The sequence below is a fragment of the Lycium ferocissimum genome, chromosome 6 (assembly GCF_029784015.1).
Source record: "Lycium ferocissimum isolate CSIRO_LF1 chromosome 6, AGI_CSIRO_Lferr_CH_V1, whole genome shotgun sequence".
In the NCBI taxonomy this organism is placed as follows: domain Eukaryota; kingdom Viridiplantae; phylum Streptophyta; class Magnoliopsida; order Solanales; family Solanaceae; genus Lycium; species Lycium ferocissimum.
Genome location: NC_081347.1, coordinates 72,677,124 through 72,687,665, shown reverse-complemented (window position 1 = coordinate 72,687,665; position 10,542 = coordinate 72,677,124). Strand labels below are relative to the sequence as shown.

Here is a 10,542-nt window from a genome sequence, read left to right as displayed (position 1 = left end):
TCTTGAAATGATATCAGAGCAAATCTATCGAAATTCTTGATTTATCCATTGTCCCCTCATGTTATATCGTCCACGCACCGTACACGAGGCATCCGGGGGTTAAGAGTTCCACATTAATTAAGGGGATGAGTTGTTTTCTCTACTTTTAGATTAATAGTTTCACCGCTTCTTCTAATGGTGCACATTTATATAATGTTAATACTAATAGTCTATTCCTTGAGACGAAATAATACTCCATTACATAAATCAAGAACCACTCTGCTCTAAGAGCTGTGAGTATTAGCAAAAACAAACTTCCAATTATTCTTAGTCATCTGAATCTAAAGCTGAGAATAACTATACAAATAAGTAACTAAAACAAAAAGAATTACACTCCAGTTGTGACAGAATTAGTCACTCACTTTACATTACACATTACAAATGAATTTGATCTCTATTCCTTAATCACTTCCACTCTTTGTATATACAAGAAATGCGAGAATCTGACTGATGACCCAAGATAGTAGCTCCAATTTTTTCTGTCATTACATGAATCTTCAAGATGTTTTCATGATCCTAATTCAAATTTAGACCATCTTTAAAATTAGTATAGTCAAATGACGCTGTACGAATAAGCTATGTTGCTCGGATCCTCAAGTGGCCCGTGTTAGATCCTCCAAAAAATGCATAACTTTTGGAGGATCCGACACACATCTAGTGACATTTTTGGAGGATCCGAGCAACATAGCATATGAAATCCCCAAACAAATTGAAAAATACACTGACCTTGTTGCTTCACTTTTCGTTTTCCTGCTTCAACTTCTATAGCTTTCGACAACGTCTCAATCTTCTTCATTAGCATCTGTAAAACACCAACCAGATTGATAAAAATGATAAAAGGAAGATCATAAGTTGTGTGTTAAGGACTTTGAGATGAAAAAGAGCAAAAGATTTTTGTTTTATGGTAATACTTCACCTTAATTTCTTCATCTTTAGTATTCAAAGCTGACTCTTTTGTCTCACAAAACTTCCTTAAACAGATAACCTCTTTCTGTAGCCTATCATACAAAAAACCAGATACTATATCGTCGTTATCTCTCTGGCTGCATCCATTAGTCTTATTTTCCTGGTCACCTCCTCGGTTCTTGATCTTATGCGCGCCTGTGATTTCGTTGCTGTTTATATCCACAATAGAATTCTCCTTCATTTCTGCATTTTCCTTTCTAACACTCTCAACATTCTTATTTCGAGACGTCCATAAACTCTTCTTTACCAAGCTATTTCCAAGATTGTGTTTAGTCTTTTGAGGATTTGGGGACCCATTAGGTTTGACAGAGACGTTGAATGCTTGCTTCAAGCCTTGTTCGAGTGTTTTGAGCCTCAATTTTAGCTTATCCTATGGCAAAATTTTTAACGGATAAGCATAAAACACATTAAGAGCCCGTTTGGATTGGCTTATAAGTTAGTGTTAAAAAATGCTTAAAATAAGCCAAAACCAAGAATTGCTCAACCCCAACTTTTTTTTTTTTTTACTTAAAAGTCATTTTTTAGACCAACAACTTTACCATTTTATCCCTTATATTTTCTATTAATTTCAATATAGCTTCTAAAAAACCCTTTAAGCACTTTTATTCAAATACGGTTGTTTATTTATAAAATTGAGCTTAAAAATACATGGTTAAAAGCCACTTTTTTAGTAATCCAAACATGAAGTTAGTTTCAAGAATCATGTCAAAAGCTCACCTTGAGTTGTGCTTCTGCCTTGGCTATTCTCTCTGCTATGGTTAATTTGTCTCTCAGTCTTTGCATCTCTGCCTATATAACACAAAGGTAAAAAGTATCTCAATAAGTCTTAACTGATAAGTTATTTTAAAATATATATATATATATATATATATATTGCTAGGAGTTTGGACATATATTTGGTTAAAATTTGGAAAAAAGAGTTTTTGAAGTTGAAGTTGAAAAGTGGTATTTGGAAGTTGAAGTTGTATTTGGACATGCATTTCACTTGAAAAAAAGTTAAAGTTTTCTGAGCAGAAAAAGATTTTTCACTTGAAAATCGGTCTTGACCAGAATCTTCATCAACTAACCAAAAGGTCAGTCCAATGAAAACCAAACAATGTTTTAAAAAGCCGAAAAGATTTCTATGTCCAAACTGTTCCTTAAGTCGCACAATATTTTGCTTTAATGACCTGCAACAGCTTTCTTTCTTCTAGCCACTGTTTTACAGGCATGACTTTGTCATTCTCATCTTTCCACTCGTTTGCCACGACATTGCAACTCGGTTTGCTGAAACGTTAACTCTTGCTAGTTCCCTTTCCAGCGTCCTCTTCTCCTCCTACAAGATTTGGAAATCCTCATGTCTTATATATGCTCTATAACATAGTCATTTAGTAGTATTGCTAAATATGTTACTGCATGTTTTTTACTTGTAATTCAGAAATTCGTCGTTTGTAGTCACGAAGTGTATTAGTTGCTGCTCCTCCAGCAAGAATTGCCTCCTCAAGTTCGATAATGGTTTGGCTTAGCTTTTCCACCTCAAGAATCTTTTGACGGTTTGTCTTATCAAGTATTTTGTTTTCCTCCTGCATTGAGAGAAATTCATATTAGGCCAGGAATTTTATTAAAGGGATTCAAAATATAAAGTAAACAAACGAAGAAGCCAAGAGGATTCAACATCTACTATATAATTTTGACGTTGTATATACATTGTAATTTTCCTGTTTTACAGGATGGACTGGGTTGAAACTCCTACCTGAAAGATTTCGATCTGTCTTCTAAGCTCAAAGTTCTGATTTTGAATCTCCTCTATTGTTAATGCCCTTTCTAAAGCACTTTTTAGTATCCTTTCTGCTTCAACCAACGCCGCCTCTTTTGACTTAGTGTGTCTATCCAAAGCCCTTTTATCATCTTGTAATGCTGCAATCTAAAAAATGTCCAAAGAAAACAAGTTAATACTTGCCAAAGCATTTAGAAAAATGAAGCATTTAATGAGTTTTATCATTTTAAAGTACCTCACTCTTATACATCTTTATCTCTGCCTCGAGGGGAGCAATAATGGACTCGAGATGAGGAAAATCATCCTCCCTCTGATCAGTATATACTTTTCTAAGAGTTGTTTCAGCAGCATATTGTGCAGCCAGTGCTTCTTTCTTCTCATCAGCGAGTCGTTTGATATCAAGATTCTGCATTTAAAGTCATAGCCAATAATTTATATGCCCTTTTCGGCAAAGAAATGGTTGCTTTTGATTAGTATTAAAGAAATGGTTGCTTTTGATTAGTATACCTTTTGTTCAATAAGTGTTTCACCGATTTTCAGCTTTCCCTCCAATTTTTGAAATTCATTTCCGAGCTGTGGAAAATAGGAATTGAATTTATCAACACAATATATAGCTAAAGTATAACAAGAAAATGTATGCGAAATATAAAATCAAATAGAGACTTGATAGATTATTCTGAGAGTACCTCTTCAAGAGCTTTGTCTTTGAGGACTTCAGTTGCTTTCAAAGCCTTAATTTCACTTTGCGCTGCTCCCAATTCTCGATCCTTCTCTGATGAAATGCATATGAAGAATTGAAATTCAATAGCTAAATTTCACTCTTATATATATCCGTATGCAACGTGTTATAGGCATGCACATGTATCCGTCGAAGCTTCAGAAAGACCAGTTACCAAAAATAATACTATACTACAGCTGGAATAAGGACTTTAACAAGTCGTTTAAGCCATAAACGGTCTGATGATTACAACGAAAGTGCAAGGTTACCTAATCCCCAAGATCATTTCGGTGTTAGCTTAACAAGGACTAGCTGAATTTTATCATCATTTTCAGTACAAACTGGTGTACTTTTATGTGCAGATCATTAAAATATTGTTTGGCCTATTTTAAGAAAAACTGGACATACAGAATCAGAACAAACTTAGAAGACTGGTGCATGGAAAGTTGAAAGGGCACAGCTAAAAACTAGTGCTTATGATCTAACTAGGCAGAGTAGTAGCAGAAAAAACACAGAAATTGGTAAACAAGTTAGATATTAAAAAAAAAAAAAAAAGAGGCAACCCTCATTTGTTTTGTTTCTGGGACGAGTTTAAACGAATAAATATGATCAGTGAAGATTCATATAATCAATCCTCAATTTGTTTGCATTCGTAGTATTAAATAATATTATGTTATCCCGGGGACCAAATAGGTCTTAAGAATATAAAAGGGTTGATCATTTTCCAGAATAATACTATCCAAGAAAAAATAGTAAGTCATTAATTCGAATCAATTTTTTTTTCTATTTACCTTTCTACCCTACAATATCAGTTTTTTGACCATCGACAAATTTTAATTTATGACGTGCATTTAATCAACACATCACAAGTCGCGCTCTCACTGCTAGATCAAAACTCGAGAGTCAAAAGAACAAAATAATTCTACTAATAACAGATAAAGAGATAGTAAGTTAATCTAAGTATAGGTGAATTAAATTGAGCATAGGTTAAATCATTGGTTAACAATTTAATTACCTCATCTTTCTTCTCTTCTTTGGGCAGCTCCTCTTTCTTTTCATCCTTTTTATTTTCTTCGGGTGGTTTAGGCAAAGGTGAAATTAATTGCACTTTTCTACCACTTTGCTTTTGAATTCTTTCACACTTTGAAAGGATCTGCATTTTTCCCTTTTACCACCACTTTGCTAGCCTTAGAATCCGCCGTTACTTCCTCCACTCCTGTTTATTTACAAAAAAGAAATATTAAACTATGCTCAAAAGTCATATCCTTATTAATATATGGATCCAAAAAGAGAAGAGTATTACGAAAAGGGTCAAATTTGACATTTTACTATTTGAAATTGAGCAGCTTTGTTCTTCGGTAAACTTAACTTGTAAATATAGAAAAATCTTATCCCTTAGTTAAAAACAATCTCGTTTAGCCTTATCCTAATAAAGTTGCAATATAAAGGTAATTTCAAAACAATAGTTAGAAGTTGAAAAATAAATTTTAACCAAAAGAAGTTGTTGTTGTTGTTGTACAACACAATTTACTAACGATAAGAATATAAATAGACCAAAAGCGTAACTGGTAGAAAACTTCAGCAGTTTGGAATAATACAAAAATAAAATTGGACAGTTTCTCGACTATTAATGTAATTTAACATGTTATAGCGGGACGATAGTCTATTATTCAAATTACTAATTCACTTATGACAGGTAATTATTGGTTAAAAGTTAAAACTCAAAAGAGAAACACATATGGTTCATATTAAGTTTATTTGAGCAAATTAGTTACTGCAAAATCATAAGAATGGAATGAACATATAAACTAATACAATTAGAAGATTATTAAATGAGGGATTAGGCAAATTAGATACCTGGAAAACCTTTGAGGGCTCTTGCAACTTTTCTTGCACAAGCTTCACAATGCCTATCAACTTTGAGCACAATTTCTTGAACCTCATCTTCTTTCTTTTCCTCTACTTTCTTCTCTTCTTCTTTCTTCTCCTCTTCCTTTTTCCCCTTCTCCCTTTTGTTCTCCTTTTCCTATCAAAATCATACCAACAAAAAAAAAAAAAACTTTCAATTAAAAAAAATTAAAGTATATAGAGACTCTTATGGGGTTCCGAATTTAGCATTTTCAGTTTATGTGTTATAAAATTCACTAAACGAGTACAAATTTTGAATTCGAACTCAACAACAACATGTTCATTGTAATTTCACATGATAGGGTCTGGAGAGGATAGGATGTACGCACAACTTACCCCTAGCTTTGTGAGCTAGAGATACTACTTTTGATAGAGTGTAAATTTTAAATCTGTCGTCTCTACTATTAGTGTACAAGATTCTTGTTGCAAAATTTACTTAACAAATACAAATAATAGATTTCAAACTCAAAATCACAAAAATTCAAACCTTTAATCCGTCTCTGTCATTAGTGTACAGGATTCTTGTTACAAAATTTACTATCTAAGCAAACAAATAATAGATTTCGAACTTGTATGCTATTAGTGAACAAGATTCTTACACTATCATGGATGTTCTTCATTAACAAACAATCAAACTAAACGAAACAAAACAAAATTAGGTTGATTTATAGATTGTGGAATGTGTTTTATTTGAATGTTTCAACATACCTCAGCCATGTAGTCAAAAAGCTCCAAACAACTTTTGAATTTTAATGAACAGAGTAAATGAAAGGCCCTTCCTGTTTCCTTCTTTAAAAGACTCATTAGAAGTATATGAAGGGGCACATTTATTTATGAAGAAGAAGAGGTGACACTGCAAATGAATCTAACATAGAATTGTATAATTCATATAGAGACTATTAGTTAAGGACGGATTCAGTGCATCTCAGTATTTGTTATGAATTCATTTATATATATATGTATATACGTTACAAAAATCATTAAAGAAGGAAGTAATATTTATTCGTATGAGATGTTTATATCGAATTAATAGATATATGATATATGTTTGGATATATACAACTATCAGTTAATCCAGATTAATAGTATATCTATTTTTTCTCTTCATTAAATCACTTAACCATAATAACTTAATTGATTTTATGTAAACACTCGGTAATATATCTGACATAAAACTGTTTATTTATTGCAGGTTAATACAGACAGTTGGTCCTTTTGCTGACTCAGCTTCTCATTATTTGTCCTTCACAATATTTACTGCCAGTCAATTCATGTACGTACTGTTTCCATTTAACACCATGTTTTTTTTCCCCTTTGGTTTTGACTGGATATAATAACTGCTACTTCTGGAATGTTACGTGCCCTAAATTCCATTTTGAAAATTGAACGTTATGGGTTGAATTGACATAGAGTCCGATTTAAATTTATAAGTGTTTTTAAATTTTTTTTGAGTATTTGATATTCAAGATATGAAAGGCTATTTTTATCTTTAAAATGTTTTTTTTAAAAAAGGATATATGTGGTCTACCATAAATAATCCCATCCTCTGGCCCAATTTTTCTCAAACCTAAAATTTAGCAATTTAACAAATCCATCCATTAGCCAAAACTTAAATAAGACAATTTTCAAATAAAAACCCAAACATTTGAGACGATTTTTATATATAGTATGTGTCATTTGTGTATAAAATATGTATCAGTACCTATCTGTAATGTATAGAAACTGTATAAAATATGAATCACTAAGATATGTATCATTTTTGTATATAATATGTATCATTTGTGTATATAATGTGTATCAGCACAGTGCAACTGCCCTATATAGAATAGAAAATTGTATCATTTTTGTATATAATATGTATCATTTTTGTATAGAAAGTGTATATATAATTCCAGCATATGTATATAAACTGTATCAGTCTTGTATAGAAAGTGTATCATACGTATAAAAAAATGTATTATAGAAACCGTATCATTGTGGTATATAATATGTATCACTATTATATATGTAAAAAAAAAAATATCATATCATTATCGTATAATATGTGTATAATAAATGTATAATTAAGGTATAATTTATGTTTAATAAATGTATGATTAATTCCAGCATAGGTATATAAACTGTATCATTCTTGCATATAAAGTGTATATGTAATTCCAACATATATATATATGCTGTAGCAGCTCTTTAGTGGCGACGTTTTTGTGGCGACTAGTCTTTTTTTTTTTTTTTTAAGTGTAGATTATTGGCATTATTTGGGTGCCATTTTTAGCATTAATTTGGGTCGATGAGAGAGCTGGGGATTAAGCCCAAACAATGGTTAAATGTGGGATTACGCTGAGTGGACACACAGTGTCCTTTTCCCTAAAATAAATCCAAAAAAATAATTGGGCTCGTTTGGTGTTTAAAAAAAAGCGGCATAAGTCTTTATACCCATGTTTGCTTTGCTTTTTTAGGGTTCTATCAAACCGAGCTCATAATCTAGTCAAAAGAGATTTAAATTTTGTACTTTTACATGGTGTTTAAATTAAAATACCATTTTTTCATAGATTAATGAAATTCAAGATATGAAAGGCCGGTTTGCGTTAAATGTTCTTTAATCTCTCGTGCCCTCTCAACCGTCAAAAGATTGAGGTAAGGTGTGTACACTCTCTCTCTCTCTCCGGACCCCACCCTATATTATCTTGAGCATGTTGTTGTTGTTACTGCTCTTTAATCTATGAGACAATGCGCCAAAGTTAGTAGATCCACTGCAAATATGAATTGACTTATTGCTTTTGTAGTTTATTTTACATACGATGTTGGTTTGGTGGAACTTATCAATTGATAGCTTCTCGACACTAGAAGCTTTCAAGAGGACAAAGGAAAGGAGAGTCATCAAAATAGTGCAGGCTCCAAAAGTGTCGTCTAAAACGAAGACCGACTATTATTGAGACTGTTTGGCTAAGTTTCTTAGAAGCTAGAAGTAACTTTTTTTAATGAAATTTGATATTTTTGGCCAAAAAGGAAAGGTAACAAGAAATTGGGAACAAATCCTTTAATATTCATGTCGACCGTCCAAAATATATCAGTTATTAGCTCTTCTTAGTTCATTTGATTTCAGGATAATCATTTTCTGGGGCGAATCTATAGTAGTATCACTCATGGGCAAGGGTGGAGCTACAGTGTATCATGGGAGTTCGGACGAACCCAGTAGCTTTTGCATAACCCGATATTTGCATTAGAAATTTTAGTAAGAATATATAAATATTAGGTGCGAACCCATATACAAAAACAAACAGTTGGCTTAGCGTTAAGAAACTGTCTAGGGAAGGTCCTCGCGTCACGAGCTTGTGGGTTCGAAACCCATTTTTAGTAGTTTCCTTTTGTTTTTTTGCTAAGAAAACATAAAGCTTTTTTGAAAACTTTAACAGTTTCTTTTATCCCTGTACGTTTTTCTCAGAATATATACAGCCTTTTTCTTAAAAAAATTATTTTTTAAAAACAAAACGTAAAATTGACAATTAGAAAAAGTAAAACGTTACCATTTATATTTATATATAGTGTTTAAGTGGTTCGTTGCTTTTTTAAATATATATTGAGTACGGTAATCGGCGGTTAGCCGGTTATTATATATTAGCTTGATGTCATTGTCCTGCCTTAAAATTCTAAACCCACAAACCTAAAATTCTAATCTGCAGAAAAAAAATGAATCCAATACTTTTTAATAGTGAATTCAAATATTATATATTCTATATTAACTTAAATAATTTTATTGTAGAAATTCATAAACTTCACATCCGCATACGCTTCCAATCATGTTAACATACTGTAGTTAGAATGGTGTTCTCAAGAAATCCCATATGATACGAAAGGACAATGAGGATAGAAACTAAAAAGGCCAAAATGGCCAACAAAAATGGGTTGGGTCACCGACTTTTATTTGATGAAAAGGAAGAGTACTTTTTGGATGCAAGAAATATATAAATGGTGTTGAATTGTTAGGTGAATGGAGCCCATCAACCAATGAATTCCAAACACCCCATGCATATCCCTCCTATTCCCTAATCCCCGACAAAAATGAACATAAGTTAAAAGTGTGAAAGTATGAAAATTTGTGGATCTTGAATAATTGAAGAGGATCTTCTAAGACAAATGAAGAAATAAACAAATACATCCTCATATTTTTGTCGTTGGTGGAAAATGTACGTTATCATGATAATTAACTGGTGTTCGATATAAGAGAAAGTGAAGCAAATTCTACGAAAAACGATTCATTCCGAACTTATCTTCATATAAGCACAACAAGAAAAAGCTTAAATTTGAATCAACATTATCATACTAGGGCCCCGTTTGGACATAGTTTGAAACCATGTTTGGACATGTAAATTTGGATATTTTAAGGAATATTTTCTCTTATAGACATAAAAACATGAAGTTTCGCGAAACTATCAAAACATTCTCAATTCTTATCAATTCTACCAAATGACATAGTGTAGTTTATATGCAAATTAATACGCTAATTCACTGCTTAGGCTTCAAAATTAATACTACAAGACTTTTTCTAAAATACAACATCAATTGATCAAATTTTAGTTCAATAAATAAAATTAAACTATACTTTTTTACAAAATTAAAAGGTTGGTAGACACAAATAAAATTTTGGTGGAAGTTAATGAGATTGATAAATTTGTTGAGGTAATTGTTAAAATAATCTACCAACTTATGGATCTTTTTTTTTACAAATTATAAATTTATGGATTAAATTTTGATATTTTAAAAAGTTAAAACCATAGTTTGCTTCAAAACTTTGGATGATTTGGGGCCCAAACGCGACCGTTGGTTTAAAACCATGATTTCAAAACTCATGGCCAAACGCCTACTAGTTATGATCTCTTGATCACTGAATTGTATCCTAACTACCTTTTGTTTAATCATATTTTGGGAACTAGTGCACTCCTAAAGAATAGCGACTCCAGTATTGACTCTCAAATTTTTTGGTAGTTTGAACTAGTTGGTCAAAAAGTATTCATCTGTTGCATGTAGGACGGAGCTACAAGTTTGTCTACGGGTTTGACAGAATTCAATAGTTTTGGTCCTAGCCTTGTATTTGTGCTTAAAAATATTAATATTTTAAAAAAATTTATAAAAAATATAAAATTTTTTTTTCAGTATT

At 31.8% G+C, this 10,542-nt stretch overlaps 1 pseudogene; it reads right to left on the bottom strand.

Annotated features, from left to right (window-relative positions):
* Positions 1 to 292: 292 nt before the first annotated feature.
* Positions 293 to 6,328, bottom strand: LOC132061008 (microtubule-associated protein 70-5-like; annotated as a pseudogene).
* Positions 6,329 to 10,542: the final 4,214 nt, after the last annotated feature.